This window comes from Octodon degus, unplaced genomic scaffold, assembly GCF_000260255.1.
Source record: "Octodon degus isolate 3935 unplaced genomic scaffold, OctDeg1.0 scaffold00142, whole genome shotgun sequence".
In the NCBI taxonomy this organism is placed as follows: Eukaryota; Metazoa; Chordata; class Mammalia; order Rodentia; family Octodontidae; genus Octodon; species Octodon degus.
The window spans coordinates 2979133-3005387 of record NW_004524718.1 but is presented as its reverse complement, the minus strand read 5'-3'; the positions used below and the strand labels follow the sequence as shown (position 1 = coordinate 3005387).

The 26255-nt window shown below is 37.2% G+C and overlaps 1 pseudogene; it reads right to left on the bottom strand.

Moving 5' to 3' along the window:
• Window positions 1-26255, bottom strand: part of LOC101585258 — a 137335-nt pseudogene that overhangs the window by 48075 nt on the left and 63005 nt on the right.

The window sequence follows — 26255 nt, the reverse complement described above, 5'->3', positions numbered from 1 at the left end:
ACTCTGTATATGTCCACCAAGTCCATTTGTTTCAAGCTCTGGTTCAGTTCTGTTATTTCTTTGCTAAGTTTTTGTCTGGTTGACCTATCTTTTGGGGATAAGGGTGTGTTAAGGTCTCCTGTTAAAATTGTGGTATTGGATATTAAATTTTTCATGTCCATTAAGATTTGTTTTATATAGTTGGGTGCTCACTTTTTTGATGCATACATATTTATGAGTGTTGCCTCTTCCTTTTGAATTTTTCCCCTAACAAGTCTATAGTGGCCTTTATTTCGCTTGATTATTGTTGGTTTGAAGTTGAGACTGTCTGAGAATAGGATTGCTACCTCTGCTTTTTCTGAGGTTCTGGAGCATGTAGTATTGTGTTCCACTCTTTGACTTTCAGCCTATGAATGTCTTTATGAGTTAAATGTGTTTCTTGTATACAGCATATTGTTAGATTTTGTTTCCTAATCCACTGTGCCAGCCTCTTTCTCTTAATTCGTGTATTGAGTCCATTTACATTGATGGTTACAATTGAGATGTATTGACTTATGATTGACATGTTTTTTACCTACTGTTATTTACTCCTTTTTCTCCTGTGTTTAATTGCTTGCCCTATTTAATTGGTTGTTTCTGTTCTCATTCGTGGAGCTCTGATCATTTTGGTCCCTCTCTAGAACACCTTTCATTAACCTGTGTAGGGTTGGCTTTGTCATTATGAAATTCTTTATCTGTTCTTTGTCATGAAAGTATTTCACTTCTCCCTCAAACTTGAAAGAGAGTTTTGCAGGTTATAGTAGTCTGGGCTGGAATTTGTTTTCATAGAGGACTTGAAGTACTCTGCTCCATGCTCTTTTTGCCTGCATGGTTTGTGAAGGGAAGTCAGCCGTAATTCTAATGGGTTTTCCTTTGAATGTGATCTGGTTCTTTTCTCTAGTGGCTTTCAGTAGATTATTCTTGTGCTGAATTTCTGGGATCTTGACTATTATATGTCTCGGAGTGTTTTTCATTGAGTTGAGGTTACTTGGCGTTCTCTATGCTTCGGTTGCCTGAATGTCAGATTGTTTCCTCATATTTGGGAAGTCTTCTGCTATTACTTCTGCCCATATTTTTTTAATGTCATTTGTATTGACTCCTTCTTTCTCATTGATGCCTATTAGTGTCACAATGTTCGTCTTTGTATCATCTTGCAGGTGATGGATTTTTCTTTCCTGCATCCTCGTTGTTTTTAAGAAGACCTTCCTTATCTTTTCAGTAGCCGCACCATCATCTTCAAGATCTGAAACTCTGTTTTCACTTTCACTTAAACGGTTTTGCAAGCTTGTCATTGAGATTTTAATTTCCTCTATATGTCTTTGACTCTGTTTCATGTGATCTATTTCTTTCCTGTATTGCTCATTCAAGGAATCCGTCATTTTTCTAATCTCTTCTATTTTTTTTTATCAATGTCTTTAGAAGCAGTTATAAATTCTTTTACTGCAGTGTTTCTTTTCAGCTTAGGTTTCCTCCCTATGTTTTAGTAGTTGTTTCTTTACTTCAGATGCTATGATTTCTGAGAATTCTTTTTTTATTTCAGAAAAGAATTGCTCTCTGAGTTCCTTTATAACTTTCTGCTGTTGCTTATTTACTATTGACAGTATGAATTCGTACATTTGAGCTGAGCCAGTAGAAAAGAATTCCAGTCTGAGATCCTCTATGACTTTCTGCTGTTGCTTATTTATTATCGATGCTATTAATTCATGCATTTGAGCTTAGCTAGTGTCCTCTGCACTTGTTCTGGGTGGGCATTGTGTTTCCTCCATGTATTTCTGCATTAGATTCTTTACTGAAGATGTTATTATTTCAGGGATTTCTTTTTTTATTTCCAATCTGAGTTCCTCTATACTTTTCTGCAGCTGTTTCTTTATTTTGTCAGCCATTGATTCATTGCTTTCAGCTGTGTGATTCCCAGTTTGTTCTGTGTTAGTGTCCTTTGCACTTGTTATGGGTGGGCTTGTGTTCTAAGATTGCATTTTGCTCCTTCTCATCATTTTGTGTAGCACTGTCTTCTGACCTTTTCTGTGGATCTTTGTTGCAGTTATAACCTTAGCACCTACTGAAGTTCAGTTGCAGATCTACAAAGTTTGGATTTATCCAGCCGTTCCTGGCTTGGATCTGGCTGCTTTGCTCAGCTCTTTCCTGCTGCTGCCCTTGGCATTGAACATGTTGTGCCCCTCTGGCAAGATGTTCTGCTCCTGGACTAGCTGGGTGGTTCTGTCTCCTATATTCTGCAGGGATTGCAGCTGCAGGGTTTCACCTCAGGCCTGTATGCCAGTCCTGAGCTGAGTCTGGAGGGGACAAGGTGAAAGAGGGTGAGAGGCAGCTCTCCCACCCACTCACTGCACCTGGCTAGGACTGGATCTGGGGGTTCCCGCAATGGGGCAGAAATTCCTACTGGGTGGGTGGGTTGGGGGCTACTACGGAGTGATGCAGGGTGTCCTAAGGGGGTGGAAGCGGGTCTTACCCATGCTGCACCTGGGCTGGGACCAGTAGGTCAGGCTGGTGCAGGGTAGCTGCAAGCTCTCCCACACACTCACCAGGCCTGGGCTAGGACTGGATCTGGCGGTTCCTGGAACATGACAGAAATTCTTAGTCAGTGGGTGGTGTAGGGGAGGTGCTGCGGAGTGGTTGGGGTGTCCCAAGTTTGTGGAAGAGAGTCTCATTCATGCTGAGCCTGGGCTGGGACCCGTAAGTCCTGCTGGCGCAGGTTAGCCGGAAGCTCTCCTACATAGCCCAATGGTCCACATTGGTTTTTTAATAGTACATTTATTTTTTTTTCAATAATTTTATTGAGAAACAAACCAGTGAGACAGTTACAAATCTGATTAGGACAATTTCAATAATTAATACAATGCATATTGTTGTCTTAGTGGTTATTCATTATATAAGATGCAGACATGATGTCCTGTTTACAAACACTATTAGAACAAATCTTTCTATTGATTGAATTAAGAAAATGTAGCTGTATATCTATCCTATTTTGGATATATAGATACACAATGGTCGTTCATTTGTATCCCCTTTTTTGTTTAGTTTTGCCAAAGAAGGGTATTCCATTGTCATTTAAATATTATAGGTGCATAATTTCTGCAAAAAATTCCAGTATAATCCAGTAGTCCACAATAGTAGTTGGTTTTCCATAAGACTAGCAATGTCAGAAGTTGTTGACTTGAGTCTTTTATAGCTCAGCATATTAATATGCTTTACTTTTTATACTTTGTTTTTATACTTTTCTGCTAGATGGTTAAGACCAAGATAAAACAAGACCTATAGAACAAGAAATAAAGCTTTTACATCAGGTAAGGTCAGTCAGATCCCCTCAGGCTTTAACGTGAAACCCTGTGCCACACTTTGTAGATCCTTTGTCAGTGTCAGCCATGTGGATGAGTCATGGTCATTGCTTGACCAATTTGCTCTCTGTGAAACCCCGAGAGAAAGTATTTTCTCCATGTGACTTTCCTTAGGCACACTCTACATCATACATCACTTTCTTCTGTGGCCCCATAATCTCCTTGATCAGAAAATTTGGTACACAACAAAGTTACGTGATGTTACGGTACAGGTTCTTTCTCCTATGTCCTGAGTCTTCACTGACCTTAGAAGGCTAGGGCCAAAATGTTGGCTGTCCTTGCAGCCCTCCTTTTTCTCTAATTTTTGGTTTGCAAAGTTAGGTTGTTAACCTTCCAGAGGAGAAGCATATTGTTATTACCCTACAACCTAGCCTGTTGAGCTTAACCTCACTATCTATCTGAGTATCAAACATCTTAGGCATAACATGGAACAGATATTTTTCTTTTTTTAAAAAAAACCAAATTGGTAGGACAGTTTCAGTAATTAACACATTGCATGCATTCTTCCTAATGAATAATTGCTATATAAGATGCAGAAATGATACTCAATTTACAAACACTATTAGAACAAATCCCTCTATTCATTAAAAGAATGTAACTTTATATCTATTCTAACCATTTTGGAACAGGTATTTTTCAATAATATGTTAAACTGTAATCCCTACATAATATGAAGAAAAAAATTTTAAAAACTAAGATATATTTTAAAACATAGGAATAAACAATTACATGTTTTTACACAGAAGTTTAGAAATCTAACCATATACAGCATTGTAACAGGACAGTCCCACAACACCCCTTTTCCTGACCCTGCCTTCATTCACCACCCCTTTCCTTTTTAAACAAATATCTACCCAAGAGACAGCAAAGCAGCAACTGGCATGTCATGACAAGCAGCATGTATTCAGAGTACCAGAATGACAGGCACTTCAAGCATGACCTTACTATTACACATTACTACGCTCAATGCAGTTGCTTAGTTCACAGGTATCAGCATATATAGTTAGTCAGGGTGAGAATCCTACCAATTAACTGTTCACTTCAAAAACCTTCTGAAGAGTTTCAGGATCATTGCATTACCCATCTTGTACATAGAAATGTATGGCTTTGCACCTGTAATGTTTCCTATCTTTTTTCCTTGCTCTCTCTTCATTGTCTAATACTCAAGTTCTCACTTTCCTTTTAATTGTGTTATACTTTCCTATTTGTATTTCTTCTTTTGAGTTTTTTTTTTCTGGAACCAAGGATTGAACTCAGGCCCTTGTACTTGCCAGGCAAGTGCTTATTCTACTGAGTTATCTCCATGGCCCCTTCTTCTGAATTCTTATACTAGGGAGACTTATGATATTTAGTACAGTCTGGTTTATTTAGTATAGGATCTGGTTTACTTCACTTATGAGTATATCTTCAAGTGCATCCACTTAAGTATGAAGGCTTCAAGTTTATCATTCTTTATAGGTGAGTAATACTCCACTATATAAAAATACCACATCTTTCTCATGTATTCCTCAGGTGATGGGCATCTTGGTTGTTTCCAAGATTTGGCTATCACAAATTGTGCTGCTGTAAACATAGGTACACACATATCACTATGATATGATCTTTTCTGATCCTCCCAGAAAAGTCCCAGTAGGGGAATAGTTTGAATGGGATTTCCAGTCCTAGTATTTTAAGGAGTCTCCACACTGATTTCCATAATGTTTGCACCAGTCTACATTCCTACCAGCAGTGGAGAAGGGTTCCTTTCTCCCCACAGCCTCTCCAACATTTGTTGTTGGCTGATTTTTTATAATAGTCATTCTTTCTAGGGTGAGATGATACCTCAGTGTTGTTTTAATTTGTGTCTGCTCTCTAGAATTTATAAAGAATTAAAAAAACATTAGAGCCCCAAAATTTAAAGACCCAATCCAGAAATGGGCATCTGATTAAATTTGTCTACTTCTCAGAGGATGAATTTAGAGTATTACACATTGTGATCCTCAGTGTAGTTGCTTAGCTCACAAATATCAGCATATAGAGTTATTCAGGGTGGGAATTCTACTCATTTAACTGCTATTTTCAAGAACCTGATGGAGATTCTTATGACCACTGCCTTAACCATCTTGTTTATATAGATGCATTGTTTTGCCCCTGCCATATTTCCTAACTTTTCTCTTTGCTCTATCCCTTTTGTTTAATTCGTAAGTTCTCATTTCTATTTCTTCTTTTGAGTTCTTACATGAGGGAGACAATAGGACTGGAAATCTCATTCAGTCCAGATATCCCCCTTCTGGGAAGTTTCCCAAAAGAACTGAAAACATCATATCATAGTGATACATGTGCACCTATGTTTATAGAAGCACAATTTATGATAGCCAAATCTTGGAAACAACCAAAATGCCCATCACCTGAAGAATGGATGAAAAAGATGTGGTGTTTTTATACAGTAGAATATTACACAGCTATAAAGAAAAATAAACTGGAAGCCTTCACATATAAGTGGATGCATCTTATCTATACTCATAAGTGGAATAAACACATGTGGATGTCAAATTTATTAAGCACCAAATAAAACAAGCTGTAAAGAAGCTGTATGACATTGATGTTGCCAAGGTCAATACCCTCATCAGGCCTGATGGAGAGAAGAAGGCATATGTTTGACTGGCTCCCAATTATGATGCATTGGATGTTACCAACAAAATTGGGGTCATCTAAACTGAGTCCAGCTGGCTAAATCTAAATACATACTTTTTCCCCCATAAAAAATATAAAAAAGAAGAACTATAAGTATAGAAAAATGAGAACTTAGTAATCCATATTTTTTTATGTTTTTAGTACAGGGCCTATAGGGTCTCACTACACAGATCAGACTCATAGTGATACTCCTGTTTTCAGCCTCCCAAGCACTGGGATTACAGGTGAGCACCACCACAACCAGGTCAGTCGCTGTCTCAGTGCGCTCCGGGGGTGAGGCTGGCATGGCATGCCGGGTATCAAAACCCCTGGTCCCTGAATCTGCCTAAGCAGGTACTTTAGTCCGCTGAGCTACCTGGCCATCCCCAAGAACTCAGTATTCCAAGTTTAAGAGCAGCAAACACTAAAAACAGAAATCTAAGGGTTTGGAACCTTAAAACAAAAAAAATGCACTTAAATTTTAGAGATATTTTAAGAATTATAAAACCATGAAAAATACACTAAGCTGAGTGTGTAGCATATTCAAATAATAATTCAGTTAAAGCTCTCTTTACATGTATACAAACTGAAATATCCAGGTAGTTACAGGTTAGTGCTATGTACTTGCTATATCTTGAAAATAGAACAAATCATTTATAATAGAAGGGCCTCATTAAAATAATAGAATGTTCTCAAAGTCATATTCAAGAACATAACATTTATAGAAGAATCTCAGTGGCGTTTTGTTACTAGACTATAAAGAAAGAAAATGTGAGAAGAATCCAATTAAAAATTATTTTTAAAAATCAGAATAAAACCAAGAAAAGTACGTGAGTTACCTGTGTTATTCTCAAAAAGTCTTCTATATTACTAAGCTAGACAATTGAAAGAAATTTTCTAGTGTGTAGTTGGGCTTCTGTGAGACAGTGATGTCCTGCCTTTCCCAAGGTACTTAGAGTGCAGTTCATTAGTTTTAAGGACTTAAAATCACTGACCTGCATGACAAAGGTTAATGGGCCCTATATAGCCTCAGAGGAAAAACCAGAAAGGAGATTTTATGTTGCTTTATGGAAAGAAAGAACTACAGAAACATAAGAACAAAATAATTTTCCACTGGATTTTCTTTAGATAGCTGACTAAAAGTTTAACTTGGAAAACATATTAAATTCACTCAGGGCTGTTGAAATAGGTCAGTAGAATAAACGCTTGCCTGACAAGTGTAGGGTCCTGAGTTCAATCCCTGGTACCACCAAAGAAAAAAAAATTCACTCTATGTTGTTATTTTTAAAAGTTATTCTGCTACCCTGCAGCAGTTTCCAGCTCTAATGCTCTCACTCTGGGGTCACAAGTGCTGAGGGAGCAAATTCTAGGAGTCCATGAGTAACTACTAGTATTCTGGGATCCCCCTGCCAAGATGAAGTGAAATCCTGCTTCTGCCTGAACATTCAGCAGACAGCAGAGCTGAGCTGGGTGCAGACCACTATGAAATGTAGCCCTGCACTGCCTGTTTGGCTCAACTACTTTCCCTAGAAAGCAGATGAAAGTGTCCGTTGAAATCTATGCTTTCCCACAAAGACTGATTTAGCTATTTGTCCTATGCTTCAAACAGGATAGAATGCAATAATATACTGAATACCATTGGCACATAGTGGGAGTTCCAAAAATAGAAATTAGGAAACGATAATACTGTTATGGTTTGATCATGCCTTGCTTCAAAAGGAAAGGAAGTCTTTATTTTTCCCAGCCATTATTTACCAGTTCATTAAAATATAAAAGTGAGTTTATGATTATGTTAATAATACAATGAAAAGGAAAATGGCATATATAATTTAGACCATAAAATATCAACCTTATTTTTATTTAGTATTTTATTGCTGTGATACCATAAAATGTATAAATGAGAATAAATAATATACATTGTTGTGCACCTGTAATCTCAGAACTTGGCTAGGCTGAGTCAGGAGATTGCGAGTAAGACCTAATTCTGGGCAATTTAGCATTTTTTTGAGATGCTGTCTCAAAATAAAATAAGGGCTGGGGATAAAGCTCAATGCAAAGTCTCTGAGTCTGATCTCTAATATTGCAAAAAGAAAAAAGGGAAAAATATATCTCCTTGAGTTAGTTTAAATAATTTTAGCATATTAATGCATTTAATGAAAATCTGCTATTTCAACAGCTTTCAAATTTTTCTGAAAAATTCTATTCATTGTGTAATTTCAAACATATAAAATAAACAATATTGGAAGATAGGGCTTTGCTTTAGGACTGAGGAAATCAAATAGTGCTGCCAGGTAGCGCTTGTTTTTCTCTTCATTATCGACAGGGGAATTGTAAGGGATGTATCACAATCCAAGTTTAATTATATAAAAGGTCATTATATTTTTGTATTACATGATATTTATCCCATGTAACCAGCTTTAAAATTGTACTACCATTCATTTATGAATTTTGATGTGCTCATAACTCAGGAAAAGTAAAAAGTAGCCAACAGGAACTAGTTTAAACAAGTTATAAGTTTATTTTTATTTAAATAAGAGCATCTTAATCTATTTTGTGTTTCTATAACAGAATGCCTGAGACTAGGAAATTTAGAAAGAAGTATTGCAATCTGGAGGCTGAGAAGGGCAAGAGCGTGCTGTTTCCATCTGGCGAGGTCTTTGCAGCACCGGAGTGGTGGGAAGTGGGAAAATGAGTTCCAGAGCGAGAGCAGGAGGAGGCCATGCCTGCCTTCAAAATCAGTCACTCTCATTGTCCCCACCCACACCCATGGTGCTGATGGATGACGTCACTGTCCCCGCCACACCCACGATGCTGATGATGACATCACTGTCTACACCCACACCCACGGTGCTGATGGTGACGTCACTGTCCCCGCCCACACCCGTGGTGCAAATGGCTGATGTCTGTCTGGTAACAGGACAAACCCAACCATGCCCCCACCCTACCACTGCTGTGGGGATTAGAGTTTGGATACATGGCTTGGTGAGCCACCTTCAAAGAGTAGCATTACCTTTTCTGCTGCTATAGAAAATTAAAGACAATCATAATGAGAACTGAAAACAATTTTGTCAAAAGAAAAGAAATTTCTCCCGGGATTAGACTAAACCAGTAAATAACTTTACAGTTTGTTTCACAAAAATTCCCACAACTAAAATTATCAGAGATAACAACTTGCCCATTTTTGTAAAGAGGGTGTTTATCAATTAAGGATTTACTTATTACTTTAACCCCTCACCTCAATGAATCTGCCAATCCTAAAGTACTGTATTATGAATTCTGCCCAATGCCATTAATTTTTGTGCCCTGAAAGATACTTTAAATAATTTCTAAATCCTAAACCATCTTAATATCTTCCAATAATAATAATAATAATAATAACAACTTTGACTCTCCTTCCTACAAGGACTTTGAGTAACTTTATTTTGTCTTTATTCACAGGCTGTCAGAGAATACTTTGGGATTCAGCATCAAGAATTTCTTGACAAAGTCCTAAATAATCTCTTTGTTTGTTTTGTTGTTTTATTTTTATCCTTTCCTATGTTTGGTGCTACAGAGGAAGAGAAAGGCCTAAAGCTGCCACCAATCTTTTAAGTGGTAGCTAAAATGCAGAGATGATAGAAACTTAAAGACATGTGCACGTCCACATTTATGGCAGCACAGTTCATAACAGCTGAATTTATAAGTCCATCAGCAGATGAATGGATAAGAAAATTGGCATTTATACACATTGAGGTAGAGCTCTGTCATAAAGAACAATTAATTTTAGTCATTTATAGGGAAATAGAAGCACCTTAAGCCCACAATGTTACATGAAGTAAATCAGGCACACAATCTTAAACATCACACTGTTTCCCTTACATGAGAAACCCAAAATATAAATAAAGAGCAAAACAAAAGGTAGATAATTGGAAGTAGGGAGACAGAGCGTTCTCCAGTGGGAAAGGTACCAAGAGACGGAGGGGAGGGGAGGCACTAGAGGGAGAGAGGCTAGAAAGAGGAATGAAGCTGTGTTACGTGTGCACACCAGCTCCACACAAGGAAAGTAAACATGCGGACTAAAAACGTCTGCTAATAAGAAAAAAATTTTAAGTACATTCGCCTGGCTGATGGCCAAAATATCTGAGTGCCAGGCTCTAATGTACACTGAAACAATAGTAAAATTATAAAAATCTTTAAGAATAAGTAGAGATAAATGACAGGATATTTTGTTGGTGCACACACATTTGCACATTTTGCAGCCATTAATGCCCACTAATGCAGAGGACTCATGGAGTGACTGTGGAAATAATATACATACACACTAAACACAGTGCACAATGCATAGTGATTTGACTTACACTATTTTAATTTTACATTGATGTGAGAGAAATGCAGTCAGTAGAAATCATATTTAGAATTTTGGTATGCAGTAAAAACATTCTCATGATGTTAGATAGCAGTAGGGGGGCCTCCTTTTCTAGTTAGCCATATGATTACAGGGTGAACAATTGATACCCAGGATTTGGTTGCCACAATATACAACAGATGGTGCGGAATATGTAATATATTATTATAAAAATAAGTTTTCTGTCAGACGATTTTTGCCCAATGGTACTAATGCAAGGAAAAATTCTGAGCACATCGAAAGCAGGCTAGGAAAAACTGTGTTTGGTAATTAGATTTACTAAATATAGCTTCAACTTATATTTTCAACCTGCAATGTGCTTCTTAGGAAATAACTCACTGTGAGTTGCGGAGCATGTAGATGTGTAGGAAAAAGAGAACAATGTGAAATAAAGATTGCAAGTGCACAAGTATCTGGGCTTTGTACTGCATTGGAGTGCAGTCTATTTGGAAATGAATTTCAGGATCATAAAAATTGTCACAAGACATATTGTTGTGTATGGATATTGACTTATGAGTATATCAATGAAGGAAAGCCACTAATTTTTAAATAAATAGTCATGAGATTCAATGGCAACATGGATTTCACCTATTGCCTGTAAAGTAGCTATGTTTTTGAGAGTGTGACATATTATTCACCAAGACAAAGGCTCCAGTATGGTAAGCACTGATTTAATATTCCTTAGGATTTTAATTTGCTTCTATATACTACCCATCCGCAAAAGATTACTTGCTTTGGCAACATAGAGATAAGTTGTATCATGAAAAGTTTGCATTCTTCCTAATTCAGCAAAGCTACATTCGGCTAGGGCTCCATATTTTGAAGAAAGAGAATGTAGACACATTTAAAATATTTTTACAACATATTTCAATAATACTAAAAAAGAGTACTGGCACATTTGCTGAAGAAAATAAAGTAATAAAACAGGATTTAACAAAGTTCTGTTTAAAAGAAATATTAGCCATCTTCATAAGAATCATAAACATTGATTGGATTCTCCTCTTACTCACATATATTCTCAGCTGAATAATAAAAATTAACAAGCACTGTTAGAAAAGAGGAATTTTTAAACCTTCACAGGGAGGAAGCCCCTCTGGGAGGCTAAGGCAGAAAGACTACAAGTGCAAACTCATCCTGAGCAACTCAGTAATTTAGCAAGCTCTTGTGTCAAAATAAAAACACATTAAAATTTTAAAAAGAACTGAAGGTGTAGTTCAGTGTAAAGGCCCTGAGTTCAATCCTAAGCTCCATCACACATAGACTTCACAGGGAAAAACTGCTAATAGGTTTTGTCTCTTTTTTCAAGAGACTCAAACATTCATCAAGGAGAAATGTCATGGACTAGACAGTAACAAATACTGGTTTAAGGAAGTACATTTGTTTGCCCATTCTAGAACTCTGCCAGGAAGATTAATGGTGTGACATCCTGGATCTCTGTTGTTTTTGCTTTATTTCACAATGACCCATTCAGCCTCAGCTGGCTGTCACATGTGTGGGAGCTCCATTGAGGAGACGATTGCCCAGGTGCACCCTATTCTTTAGCACAGACCAGGTGAAGCAATATCTCGTAAGTAGTTGAGGCACTAATGCACTTAGAATCCTGTTGCTGCTTTAGAAGCAGGGTGCATATTAACATCACTAGGTTGCCTACCTACAGTTTCACTTAACAACACCAAGAATGCACTTCCAACTGCCTATTGTTCTGCAACATAACTTCAGTCACGTAGCGCTGACAAAGAGAAACTGGTAACTCACTGGGCCTGGGCCTTTGAGAGGTGCAGCTTTAGTTCCAGCTTGGACACTTTCTCACTGCTTCTAGCTGCCACGAGCTCAGCAATTTTCTTCCACCATGGCCCTCTGCATGGTGTTTCTGCCTTGGAGTCTGCTGGAGGTGCCCTGAAACTGCTGAGTCCCTGAGCCAAAATCGACCCCTCCTTCTTTAAGTTGTGAGTAGCAGGTGCGTTATTCCAGCAATGAAATGCTGAGGGGCCAGGGAGATGGCGCAGTAGAATAAGGGCTTACCTGGCAAGTGCAAGGGCCTGAGTTCAATCCAGGTTTCCACCAAAAAAAAAAAAAGAAAAGAAAAAAGAAATGCTGAGCAACACACTACATGATGCAATTGTTTTATTAGTCGCCTTCACTGATCCATTCCACAGAATAAATATATTTCAAAACAGTATTTGCACATATAAATATGTACAACCACTTTGTCAACTACAAAATTTGAACCAGAAAAAAAGGAAACTGGGCATGGCAACACAACATAGAGTCCTAGTACTCTGGGAGCCTGAAGGAGGAAGATCACAAGTCCAAGCTCAGCTTGAACAGTGTAGCAACATTCTCTCTCAAAACAAAAAATAAAAAATAAGAATGTGGCTGGGTATGTAGGTCAGTGTGAAGACCCAGCACTCAACACCCAATTCAATACCCAGAAATGGGGAAAAAAAGAATATGCCAAAAGACTAGAGTGATGAGGGCATAAGGAAAAGAATATTTTAAAAAATATATTACCATGGAAAAAACATTGGAATGTTTAAAACAGCACTTTAGTATTATATACATGAATGTTTTCAATTCTGTATACCTCTAGGAATTTACTCTAAGCAAATACTTATGCAAATTTAAAGATATTAATCTCAGTTTTATGTACAGTAATGGAAATTTGGAAACAAAGGATAATAATGTAATACATTACTATATTTGAATAATACCATATAGGTATCAATAGAATAATGAAAATATTGTGTATATAATAATATAAGATTATAAGACATATATTAGGAAACATTCTAATGTAGCAAGAAAGATATTCACCATAAATTATAGTACACTTAAAAATCAAGTTAATATGGTTTGTCTATGATAATTCATTGGTTTTTCATGTCTCTTTTTGTGGTGCTAGAGGATGAACCAGTAGGTTCATGCTTGCCATGCAAGGTCTGTAGTACTGAGCTACACGCCCAGTGCTTTTAATGTGGAAATAGACAAGATGGGTAGAATCACAACAGCAGTATTCTCTAGTGGAATTACTACTTTTTATGATTTGCACTTACTAAATATCTTGAAATAAAATGTTATGATATAATAAGCTTATTAAAATTGCATTTCCTAATTATATAACTTATCCTTCTTTCTTTATAATTCCAATTCATACTTTTCTATTCACAGACAAGGTCAAGAAACTCTTTCAGAGTTTGGCTGCACAATGAGCTTTGTGAAGAAGCTTTGTGAAATGTGGAAAAGTTGGTGAATTAATCTAAGTATACAGGCTGGTCAGTTAGGCTGCCATCAGCTGCAATCTAGATGGTGTCTCAGGAACTCTCATCTTCAAACACAAAGGGCACAGCAGCACAACCAGAGAGCAATAGCACATTTAACTCTATAGTGCAGTAGCTTCGTACATGTTTTCTCTGTCTGACTTTACAGAAAGAAAGTGACCCAGTATAGGAAGGTCACTCCAAAGAGGGTCCTGCCAATACTCAGCTGTTAGCATCCCAACTGAATAAAGAATAAGGCCAATTACCCCAGTGCAAAGTGCACTGGTCTATGAGGGGGATAAAAATCAGGAAGCAATAACTGTGCCGTCAGGAGCCTGCAGAGAATTCTAGATGAGACACAAAAACATGCTGTCTAATCTTCGCCCTGCTAAAAGGGAACTGATGGTGGTATTTCTTATGTAGCATTATAGGTTTGATTTAACAGCCCTTTTGAAGGCACCAATCTTTTTCTAAGTGTTATGGCTTGTATCTAGATGTCTTCCTGTAGCGTCTCATGCAGTCATAGGTGGGGCTTTCTCGGGGTGGCTAGATCTAGGGCGTGTGCAGCTGGGATCAGAGGTGTGATGCTGGGATTGATTCATGGTATCATGCTAGGATCAAGGCTGCCCTGCCCTGGGTTTGAGTGCCAGCTGCCCTAAGGGTGGGAAGCCTAGATAAGACAGGGACAGAGAGAAGGCAGCTGCCTGTTGCTTAGAGCTCAGAGCATATGACTTGCTGTCTTCTGGTTTCTGCCTTCTGCCTGCTGAGAACATTCTCCTCTGAGATGCCTCAACCCACCATGCCTTAGAGCCAGCCAAGTATGAATTGAAACCTCCACAAACTGTAGGCCTTCTTTAACTTTGAGCACTGAGTATTTTGTCTCAACAATGAGAAAACATAGTGAATAGTTACTTGTTTTCAATTACAATAGTGGTAAATTGTCTTTGAATGAAACTTCAAAGGGAATCATTGTATTAGAGTCATCATTCATTATAGAATGAAATAAACCTTTCCTTCTTTAGCTTTGGGCACTGAGTACTTTGTTGTAGTACTATGATATAGAGCAGGAAATATATATATATATATATATATATATATATATATATCCAATTACAGATCATAAATAGGGATTTGACCATCCTCTAATAGAGTAAAGAGTTTCAACAATAAATTCCGTCTCAGCCTCCCAGACCTGGAATTGTAGGAATGCACCACTATACCCAGACCTGATCTAAAATTATGGAGATAAAAATGTAGAAAGTATTCAAGGAATATTTGAACTCAAAAAATGTACCCAAGTCAGTCTCACTCTTATTTGAATATTAAAAGCCAGGATATTTTTTATACATTTTTGAAGAATTACCATGATGACGGTGGTGTCAGCAATGGGAGCAGAGTATCTAGCACATCACAGATATCATTTATATTTTAATGACCAAACAAAGGAAAGATAAATGTTACCCCTTGGTCATCCTATGGGAAGGTAAAAGACATTGTTAAAAGCTTAATTTACAACATACTTGCTTCTTGGACAGCAAAAAAAAAAAAAAAAAAAAAAAAAAAAAAAAAACTCTTAATATTGTGTTTCAGCCAATGGAGAGATGTATTTTAATTCAATGTTTTGAGCATGAAAAAGTCATTCCATGAAGTAAACCAACAGTGTAACTGGTGATCAGAGAGGCTGAGTGGAATCCCCACAGCAAGTATCTCTACTAAAGAGCCCAGAAGTCAGCACAAAGGTCGCTTCCTGAAGTTGTCTTTGGGTGAAACTTAAAGCAGAATAATCTTCCTAGGACTGTCATTCATTACAGAACTGAAATCTAATGGCCACACATGAAAATTCCTCTTGAATCGACTCTGAGTTTTCAAAGTCAATTCTGCTCCTAAATGAGTGCCCTTATCCTTACTTCACACAGAATAGAAACCTACATGTGGTTTTGTTGGATCTAAGAGGTCTGTGGCAAATTGTTTACTTTCCTGTGGTTTCTAATTTTATTTCCGCAGGTATTCATAGTGAATAGTTATTTGTTTTCAATAATAGTGGTAGTTTCTCAATGTTGAATTTGAAAAAATTAGAACTGTGTTAATTTCTCAATGTTGTCACCTACTGACTAACCATCTTTGAAATGTGTCAATGAAAATAGGAATCTAATTTTTCACACACTTGAGATTTTTAATTGAGAAGTCAATAAAATACTGAGGAGAAAAAGTTGTCCTTTTCTGCATGTACTATTGTTATGGTTTGTGTCTAGTTGTCCCCAGAAAGCTTCATGCAGTTATGGGGCAGACTTCTAGAGTTTGTGATCAATTCATGATCCAGTGCTGGGATACAGGATGTGAGTGCTCCACCCAGTCTGGGGCAGACAGCCTGAATGCAACACAAGGGTGACAGACTCGCTTTCTGTTGCCCTAACTCCTTCTTTCTGCTCTTACTGTTTTATGCCACTATAAACAGTTGCTTTGTTCCATGTGTCACTCTGCCTTGCAGTCAGCCAAGTATAGACTGAAATGTCCACTAACTGAGAGAAGTAAACCTCTCCTTCCCTAATTTTGGGTGTTGGTATTTTGTCCAAGCAATGAGAGAAGAGTAACTGAGACAACTATGTTTAATTTTGATAGCTTTCTAGTCATACAAACTATGAACAGTTTTTCCTTAAGTTAATTATTAAGCTCTGGATTGCATCCTGGTGAAACCACCAATTCAAATTCGATCTTGATCCTGTATGAGTTCCTACTTCCATGTCCTTTCCAAGTCTGAAAAGGCATTGTTGACTTCCAAAAAGCAGAGCATTGTCTCGTCTCTCTTGGCTCAGCAGATTTACCTGATCACGAATAAATGGAGCTTAAAGATTTACATGGACCTGTGGAACACAAGCACATGTTATTATGTTATTAATAACAAGAATTGAAACTTGGCCCTGCAGTTTCACAGGCTTCAAAGTTCACTTGTTTCTCTATGTAGATAAGTAGCAAAAGAGAAGAGGCAAGGGATCAATTCAAAGCAGGAGATGCCAGGCCATTTGTGGGCCACCCAGTCTTCTGCACTGTCAACAAGGGTAGACTAAAGGTGTCATCTTCAACATAATGTTATTAATAAAAAGTATTAACCTGAGGTCATTGTAAATCAGATTATGCCAATAGTCCTTTCTTTTGTGAAGGCCAATTTTTTAAAATATCACAGGAACTATGAAATAAAAAAATATTCTTTTTGCAAAGTGATAATAAATTCTCCTGCTCTTTAACTTTGGATTTTACCCTTGTTTCTATAGCCAGGGTTCTTTTAATGTTACATAATAGTAGTAGAATGAAGCACACCAGCATGTCATCATGAACTAGTTGAGAACAAGGGATAAGAAATGAATTCTTTTTTTGGCAGAACCAGGGATTGAACTCAGGCCCTTGTGCTTGCCAGGCAAGTACTTATTCTACTGAACTATCTCCCTGGCCCCAAGAAATGACTTCCTGTCCTATAGGAAATAGCTAGCAACATAGAAGTTACATACAGTCAACTGAGTTATCTTCAGTTTGGTATAGCTCAGAGAAGTTAAAAAAATGCAACCCATACCTCATGAATGTCATTGAGGACTATGAGAAAAATGTTACACACTAAAAAGAATTTGCATAGAAGAGTAAATAATTTCAGAAGTGATCTGTCAACCACAGATGCAGATTCTCACAAAGGAGAGTGTGTTATGAATCCACATTGTACTCCAGGAGCTTTTACTGGACTGTTTCACATTGCCAAGGCAGCAGTTAAGAGCATTCAAGACCCTAATATGGGTCTCATGCCATGAAATCCACTTCAAAATTATCATCAGGACTCCCCTAATTAGAGTAATTAAAATTGAGCCCTTAGTAGGTCCTATTTCTGTCTCAAATAGTAAGAATCAGTAATATGCCCTAATAATCTATTTAAAATCTTTAGTAATTTAGTATGATGTGTGGAAGTTGTAACATTTTTCTAGTAAAGAAATTTTAAAAGTACCTTCTGTTTTTACTGATGATATAGTTGTTCTATTCATTCGATGTATGTTAAAGATTGCATAGTAGGCACTGTTCTCAGCTGTGAAGTAAATCAGCGAGGGATAGAGAAAGTAACTGTACATTATTATACATTTTCCAAACTTTCAGGCATAGTGTTTACAAATAATGACAACTTTCTTCTTTCCAGCCTAGTTTTAAAAAATATCGTTTCTTTATTGCATAGTTAGAATCTCTGGTACAGTACTGGATAGCAGGACATTAGTGGAAATTTTCATTTCTTCAAATGTTTCTATTTATATTCTCTGCTTCCTTTAGCATTCAAATTACACACCTGCTAGAATTTCCCCCTAAATCCTCTATCTTACCTTCTCGTTTGTACTTCCAAATCTCTTGCAGCTCCCTGTTGCATTTTCAGTATTTTGTTCTAGCATACACAAGAAATTCATTAAGTTTCCTGTCAGTTATGCCTAATTTACTACTATTCTTTTTTTTTTTCTCTTTTTTTTTTTTTTTTTTGGCAGAACCAGGGATTGAACTCAGGCCCTTGCACTTGCCAGGGAAGTGCTTATTCCACTGAGTCATCTCCCCGGCCCCTACTATTCATTTTTAGTGAATAGGTAATTTTAAATTTCAATTGTTATGCTTTTCAATTGCAGAACTTCTATCTAGTTCTAACTTTTATAATTTCATGTTTTTGTTAAATATTTTATCTTATAATTTGTGTGTATGAACATGGCCAACATAACCATTTAAAAGTACTCACTTGCTAACTCAGTTATATGGACAGTGTGTGTGTGTGTGTGTGTGTGTATGGGTGTGTCTATTCCTTGCCATATCTAGTTTGGGTATACTATTGCATTCTACTTGGACACTCTATGTTTAAAATGAGAATCACATATTTTATAGGAAACATTGTAGAAATATTATGAAACAGGATATTAACTTCCTTTATAAATTAGCTACTGTTTCAGAAAAAAATCAAATTTATATCATCTTAATCTAGTTCTGAAACTGAGATGACTAGAGATACATTTAGTAGAAAATCCTGTCTGTTTTTGCTTTACATTTTAGTTGTAAAGCTTCACTCCTTCAGCTACTTAATCAAACTTGGGAAATGTCAGTGACATTCTCCCCCAGAAGCTTCTGAATATCAGTTTTGCCCTCTGATGATGGTAATATCTTTGTTGACTTTCTTAACATGCTTGGTGGTTTATTTGGAACAATAGGATGGGAGAAAGGAAAAAAGGTAGGGGAAAATATATATACATACAAGATAACTAAGATAATTGTGTTACTAATTTGTATTAATTCATTGGAAGGATCAGTTAGTGCTTACATTGTTTGATCAATTTTGCATGCATGTATCTGGTAGTCTGAGCAACCATTTTGAAGACAAACATATGCAATATAATAAACATTGTTAATTCTTATTATTTTGTTTTGAAATTCTGTATAGTTTTATTGTTTTTTCTTTCTCTTAAAAAAAAATCTGCCAACACCCTACAGAGCATAATTGATGGTACTACTGGGTTTAGCTCATCATTTCCTTCCTTCTCTTCACACATCCTTTCTCTATCATTTCTCTTCATTTTTTAACTCTTCCAATACTTTTAAAAATTTAATTTTATTGGTACATTTTATATAAATATAATGATCACATTCATTATAAGGAAGACTTCCACGGAAATGGTAGAGTGGTGAACAGCAAACAAAAAGCCTGAGACTTGGAGACCAAATGCTAGTATACAGCAACATGAGGAAGAGAAGAATAAAGGAAGTTGATCCCTAGGAACCAGCAAGAATCTGAACCAAGAATCAGAGCTCATGTGGAGAAGGATGAGAGGCCTCAACACAGAAGACAGAGGTGGTAAGTGGAACTCTCTCTGAGACTTGAGACTTGGCTTGCAGCATGGGAGAGGTGGCTCAAACTGGCAGAGGTACAGTGACTGCTGGCAGCCCGGAAGGCTTCCACAGAGGAACACCCCTATGGAGTGAAGCAGCAGACCCTATGGGTTGGAAAGGACCCCATTCAATTCAAAACTCAGAGTAGCTGTGGGTTGGCTCCATCTAGAGGCTCTAAATGTCAGGTTGAGGTGCAGCTGTGGAAGACACCAAGCTTAGACTAATATTTACAGAACTCTCTTGAATAGGAGTGATGATAGTGGACATCCTTACCTTGTTCCTGATTTTAGAGTGAAAAATGTGCAGTTTTTAACCATTAGTATGACTTTTGTTATCAGTTTTTCATGCATGTTTCTTGCCAGATTGAGATAAAGACCATGTATTCCAACTTCTTGCAATTTTTTTTAGTCAAGACTGAGCATTGGACTTTGTCAAAAGCTTTTTTGCATCTATTGAGATGATTGCATGGTTTTATTCTTGGCTCTGTTAATATGGTGTATTACATTTATCAATTTGCATATGTTGAACCATCCCTGCATCCCTGGATGAATCCTACTTGGTCATAGTATATAATTTGATGATTTGCTGCATATAATGAATATACATATTAATTAGAGAAATTATCCTGTAATTCTCATTTTTAGGTTGGCTCCTTCTCTAGCTTTGCATGAAGATAATTCTTGCTTCTGGGAATGAACTTGGGAGTATTTCTTTCATTTCAATTTCATTAAAGAATTTAAAGAGTAACATCATTGTATACAACAACAAAACTAGAAACAATATTCACACTCACATTTAAGAAAACTAATCAAGAGAAAAGACAAAATAGGCAAATTAAAGAAGAAAAAATAATGGGCACTTCAGGATGTATCTCTGCTGTCACCGGTACACAAAAAATGCAGAGCCCAGCTCCTTGCTGAGTGACCGCAGTAACTCTGCAACAGAACGATGGTGGTGTAGTGGAGAATTCTAGCAAGCCTGTATTTTCAACTCCACTGAAGTTCAGCTGCTTCTGGTTTCTGGCTGTGAAGCTAGGGTATGAATTGTCTAGTTCACAATCTGGGTACTTCCTCCTGGCTTGAACTTTCCTCCCTGACCCTGGGTGTCTCCCACAGCTGAACCCTGATACTAGGAGCCATGAAATGGAGATGATGTACTGCTGCTCTGAGTCCTAATATTTTATTCCAAAATACTGACCAGCCAATCACGCTTTCCTGGGGATGAATGTTCTACATTAGAATAACTCAACATCCACAGCAGTCTACTGTGTCCATTGCTCTGGTCCATTGGTGCTTTTCTCTATGGAGGTCTCTGGAGTCAACAGTAATCACTGTGCCTTTGCAGGTAGGTTTATGCTACCTCAGGAATTCCATGCCATGATCCAGGACCCAGGAAAAGAGCACTGCTTACCACCTCCCTCTTTTGTGTTAAGGCCCCTGTCCTTTCTCTTTCTGCAGGTTCCAGTGCTTATTTAGGATCTTATGTGTCCCAGGGACCCCTTTTCTTCCCTCTTCTCTTCCCCATTCCAGTGTCAGGACTCTAAGTCTCAGAGAGGCTGGTTCAGTGCTGCTTACCACTCCACTGTCTTCCCACTGATTTCCTGGAAGTTATGCTGCAGGTTCTCATTTCAGATTTTGTGACAAATTATTTTTTACATTTTTCTCTATCATTCATTCTGGCATTTTAGGATCCCAAGATTTTTTGAATGCAGTCTGAAATCAGTAGATGTTACAGAAAAAGGTGGTCTAGACTGATGGGGGGGTCTCTTCAATGCATTGAGGGTGTCCACTACAATACCTCTAAGGACAAGTTTGTAATGTAATTGATTTTTTTTTTCAGAACTGGGGATTAAACTCAGGCCCTTGTGCTTTCCAGGGAAGTGCTTATTCCACTGAGCCATCTCCCCGGCTCCCTAATTTATTGATTTTAATAATCTCTTTTCAAGGGTGGCAAATAAATAACTCATCCACTTTTGCTGACATGTATTTCTTTTATTTTCTAAAAATTTCTCTCAAAAATTTTCCAGATTTAAGAAAAATTACCAAAGACAAACTTTTTTTTTTCTTTTTTGGCGCAACTGAGGATTGAACTCAGACCCTTGCGCTTGCCAGTGAAGCACTTATTCTACTGAGCCATCTCCCTGGCCCCGAAGACAAACTTTTATCAAGAGAATATGTGTTAACATTTATTAAGCATGTATCGAATCTGGATTAGAATGCAATTTTAATAAATTGTTACAAAATCATTACTGTTCATCTCTTTTTAGATATTAAAAATAGGGCCAGCCAAATAGCTCAGCTGATTAAAGCACCTGCAAGCAGGCACGGGGCCAGGGGTCTGATCCCCGGGTCAGTTGTGCCAGCCCCGCCCCCAAGGTGCACTGAGACAGCAATTGAGACTGGGCATAGTAGCACACACCTGTACCCCAGCTCTTGGGAGGCTGTAAACAGGTGGATCACTATGAGTCCGATCTAGTAGTGAGACCCTGAACACCCTGTAGACCCTTCCCTAAAAATGTAGAAAAAAAGACATTAAAAATAAAAATTCTAAAACATTGTCAAAGCACTCCATGAGTGCTTCTCACATATTAATACACAAACTGATATGAATCACATGATGTTGTTAAATACAGATTTTAATCTAGGTGGTGGACAGTGTGGTGTGGATTCTGAATTTCTAACATCCACGATGAAGCTAACATTACCCCATAGACCACACACTGAGTAGGAAGGCACAGCACTGTTCTGTTTTTGTTTTTGTTTTTAGGACAGGGAATAAGGTACAGCATTAAATCACTGTTTAAAACATTAAAATATACTTTCATTTTTTTCCCTTAGGGCCTAATACATCATATCCATCATCTACATTTCCTGACAAATTTATTTTGTTCACACAACTACAAACACACTCAGCCACCTCATCTTTGATAAAGGGGCCGAACATGTTCATTGGAAGAAAGATAGCCTCTTTAATAAATGGTGCTGGAAAAAAACTGGCTTTCCACATGCTGAAGGCCTAAAATAGACTCATGCTTACCACCTTACACAAAACTATGGTTAAAATGGATCAAAGATTTAAGTACTAAAACTGAAACACTGAATTTTCTGGAAGAGAGAGTAGGTAGAAATCCTAAGGACATTTGGGCAGGTAAAAAGTACATGAAAAAAAACAAATTGCTCAGGAAATACTTTAAAGAATCAATAATTGTGATCTCATCTTTTTGAAAAGTTTCTGCACAGCGATATAAATCACCAACAGAGTAAAGGAAACCCACAAAGTGGGAAACAATTACAACAGACAGAGGACTCCCATTCTTCTTCAATATTTTCCTTAGGTGTGATAATTGCGGGCTTTAGTCATCTTTGCAATGTCTTGAGAGTTTCCTGCTTTCCAGTTTCCTCTTTCTCAACTTCTGCCTTCTTTATGGGCATCACACAATATGCATATCTACAAAATACTGTAAAAGAGGCAGACTCTTCTTCTGGCCTGTTGCATTTTTGCTGCAAGTTTAACAGTTTTAAATAGAATGTTGATTAAATAAAGTTTAGCTTTAAGTCATGGATAGACATGGTCACAGAACCATGTCTACGGTTCTAGCAATGCACCTCCAAGAACTGTCCAAAGAGAACCTTGGTCTAAGTACTCAAGCAGTCCAGACTAGTGGTAAATAACACTAGTTATTTACTTCCATGACATAAATAAAAGACACAAGTGAAAGATTTACATCCTGGGCCCGGGGAGATGGCTCAGTAGAATAAGTGCTTCCCTGGCAAGCACGAGGGCCTGAGTTCAATCGCCAGTTCCACCAATTAATTAATTAATTAATTAAAAATATACATCCTGATCTCTTTAAGCATTCACATCAGGTAAGTGTATTTTCCTGTTGTGACTTTCTTCTTTCAGGATGTAGATATTATCCATGTGTAATGTCACTTTCCTACAGCTTGCTTACATGAAGAGAATGCACTGAGAATTTGAGGTGCCTAATTTTCTTAATATTTCTTCATCATTATATGTTAATAAAATTGAAGTTTTATGTCTTTATATTCATCTCATGTGCCTTATTCAAAGGATTCAGATTCCACAGGCTTAACCAAGACTGGAATGCCTAAAATGACATTTTTACATTGTATTCTCTAGGCAAAATGATCCCAAGAGTTATAAAGAAGTTCCTATGGTTTGAATGTTGATAAAATTCATACTGAGGTTTGATTGCTAAAGCAGGGGTGTTGGCTGGGACTTTTAAGAGGTGATTAGTCTGTGGGACTGTACTCATGAATGGGTGTTGTCTTTCTGGAGAGTGAATTACTTCTCATGGGAATGGGCTTGCATTTGAGTGAGTAGATTTTAATAAGTTGAACTTAGTATATCCCCTGCTGTCTTGCATGTTCCCAAAGAATGCCCAGGTATTTTGTTACAGCAACAAAAACTAAAGACAAACAGAATTCTGAGCTATTGTTTTAAACTCAGATGAGTTTGGAACTGGATATAAAATGTCCTTCCTATTCACTAGCTTATACAGCCTGCATCAAATACTTAAGATTTTCATTGTCTCTAAAAAAGTTTTATAATCATAATGTCTTTGTAAAAGTTGTGAAATGTAAATTAAAAAAGTAAAATTGCTCAGTTAGTGCATGTTACATAGTATGTGCTTAATAAATAGCAGTCATACCGATAGTAGAAGAAAACGGCTATTATGTTTCTGTATCTATATGAGTCACAGATGTCACTGATACATTCATCACCAGTGGAGATTTATACAATATTTTATACATTGTACTTATAGTTCTTTATATGATTTACAAACTAATAGTAAGCTAATTTCTGTAAGATTCAACTCACAATACATTTCAATTCATCAAAAGACCTTCAGACAATCAGGCATAAATGGTATTGGTCTTATAAAGCATATTAATAAACATTTAAGGAAATATGATTCATTGAGGGCAGCAAATACAGCCCTATTGATTAAATTATAATCATAAAACTAAATGGCAATGATAAAACAAGCCTGCAGTCATTTATTAGGGAAATTAGCCATTCATCTCATGATAATAAAAGCAAAATATTAACAAAAAATATAGGCAAAGATTATAGCTTCTGAAAGTAAGGATTATAAGAAGCCTTATAATATCCTATCAGAATATTTATTTTAAATTATTATGCTTTTTGTAAAAAGCTAATGTTTATTCCTAACATATAATTGCTGATCAGCCAACATTTTTCAGTGATAGGTCCTGTGACTCATTATGTAAATAATGAATATACTTAAATAGTAAAATAAAATTGCTGAGAAATAAGGGAAACTTTTCATACCTTTTTAAGATTGCCACTTGTCTTAGTTTTTAATAGCCTTTATTTTTTGTATCAGTAAACATAAAGATAAAAGGCAATGTGTTAAGCAAAATTTCAACTTTCATAACCAAGGTCTAAAGCAAACCTTAAAAATATAAATTTAAGCAAACATAAATGTTTACCTATTTGTATAAATATGTATATATACATATATTATACAAGTAAATGAGAAAAACATTGAAAGTACATAAGCAAACAATTGTCACCTACAAACTACAATTAGAAAACAAACAACGGCTATCCAGATAGCTAAGCAGACTAAAACACCTGCTTAGGCAGAGTGCAGTGTCTGGGGTTTGAGCCCCCATGTGCAGTGCCAACCACACCCCTGAGCTAGCTGAGACTGGGACTGAAACCGGGTGTGGTGGCAAGCACCGATAATCCCAGCACTTGAGAGGCTGAAAACAGGAGAATCATTATGAGTCTGATCTATGTAGTGAGACCCTGTAGACCCTGTACTAAATATATTTTTTTAAAAAGAAAGAAAACAAGCAGGAAAAAAACTCTTATGCATGGGGGGAATAAAAAAGGATTAGCCAAATTACACATCTCATAATTTGTTTTGAGAAGTTGCTTCCAAGTGACCAAGTGGCAGAGGAGTTTAAGATAGTGGAAGATAGCAAAGGCAGAAAGAGGGAGAGGAAGAGGGAGAGGGAGAGGAAGAAAAATCAAGGGGAAGAAGGAGAGGGGGAAGGAAAGGGAGAGGGGGAGTGAGAAGGAGGGAAAGGGTGAGAAGGAGCAGATGAGGGAGGAGGGGGAGAAGGAATCTTTCTATGGCTTATGTTGTATGTAGACTGCCCACACTAGGGTGGGTATAGCACTCGTACCCTTAATCCCAGTATTGGACCATAAATCAATCATAAACTCTAGATGCAGGCACCTCTGAAAAGCCTGGCCCTCATGACCACATGAGGCTTTAGGCAATATCCAGACATAACATTCTGCCCTTGAGCCCCAAAGACTAGTGTACATTCTTTTACACAAAAGGCATTTATTGAGTTCATCTCTACAAGTTCGCAAAATCCTAATTGTTTCAGCATTGTCAGTTTCTTTTCTCCTTTACCCAGGTATTGTTCATTCATGCATGACTGCTGTATAACAAATACTTTCAAAATAATAATGAGGCCATTAACAACCAATAATATATTAGATGTTGCAAAATATTCATCATTCTGTAAGACATGTTTGCATTCCAAGCCTGCCCAACCTCTCCTAAGTGGATTTCAGATCACCTTTCTTGCAAAACATTTTAGTATGCTTTGTTTTGAAGAAGAAGAAGAAGAAGAAGAAGAAGAAGAAGAAGAAGAAGAAGAAGAAGAAGAGGAGGAGGAGGAGGAGGAGGAGGAAGAG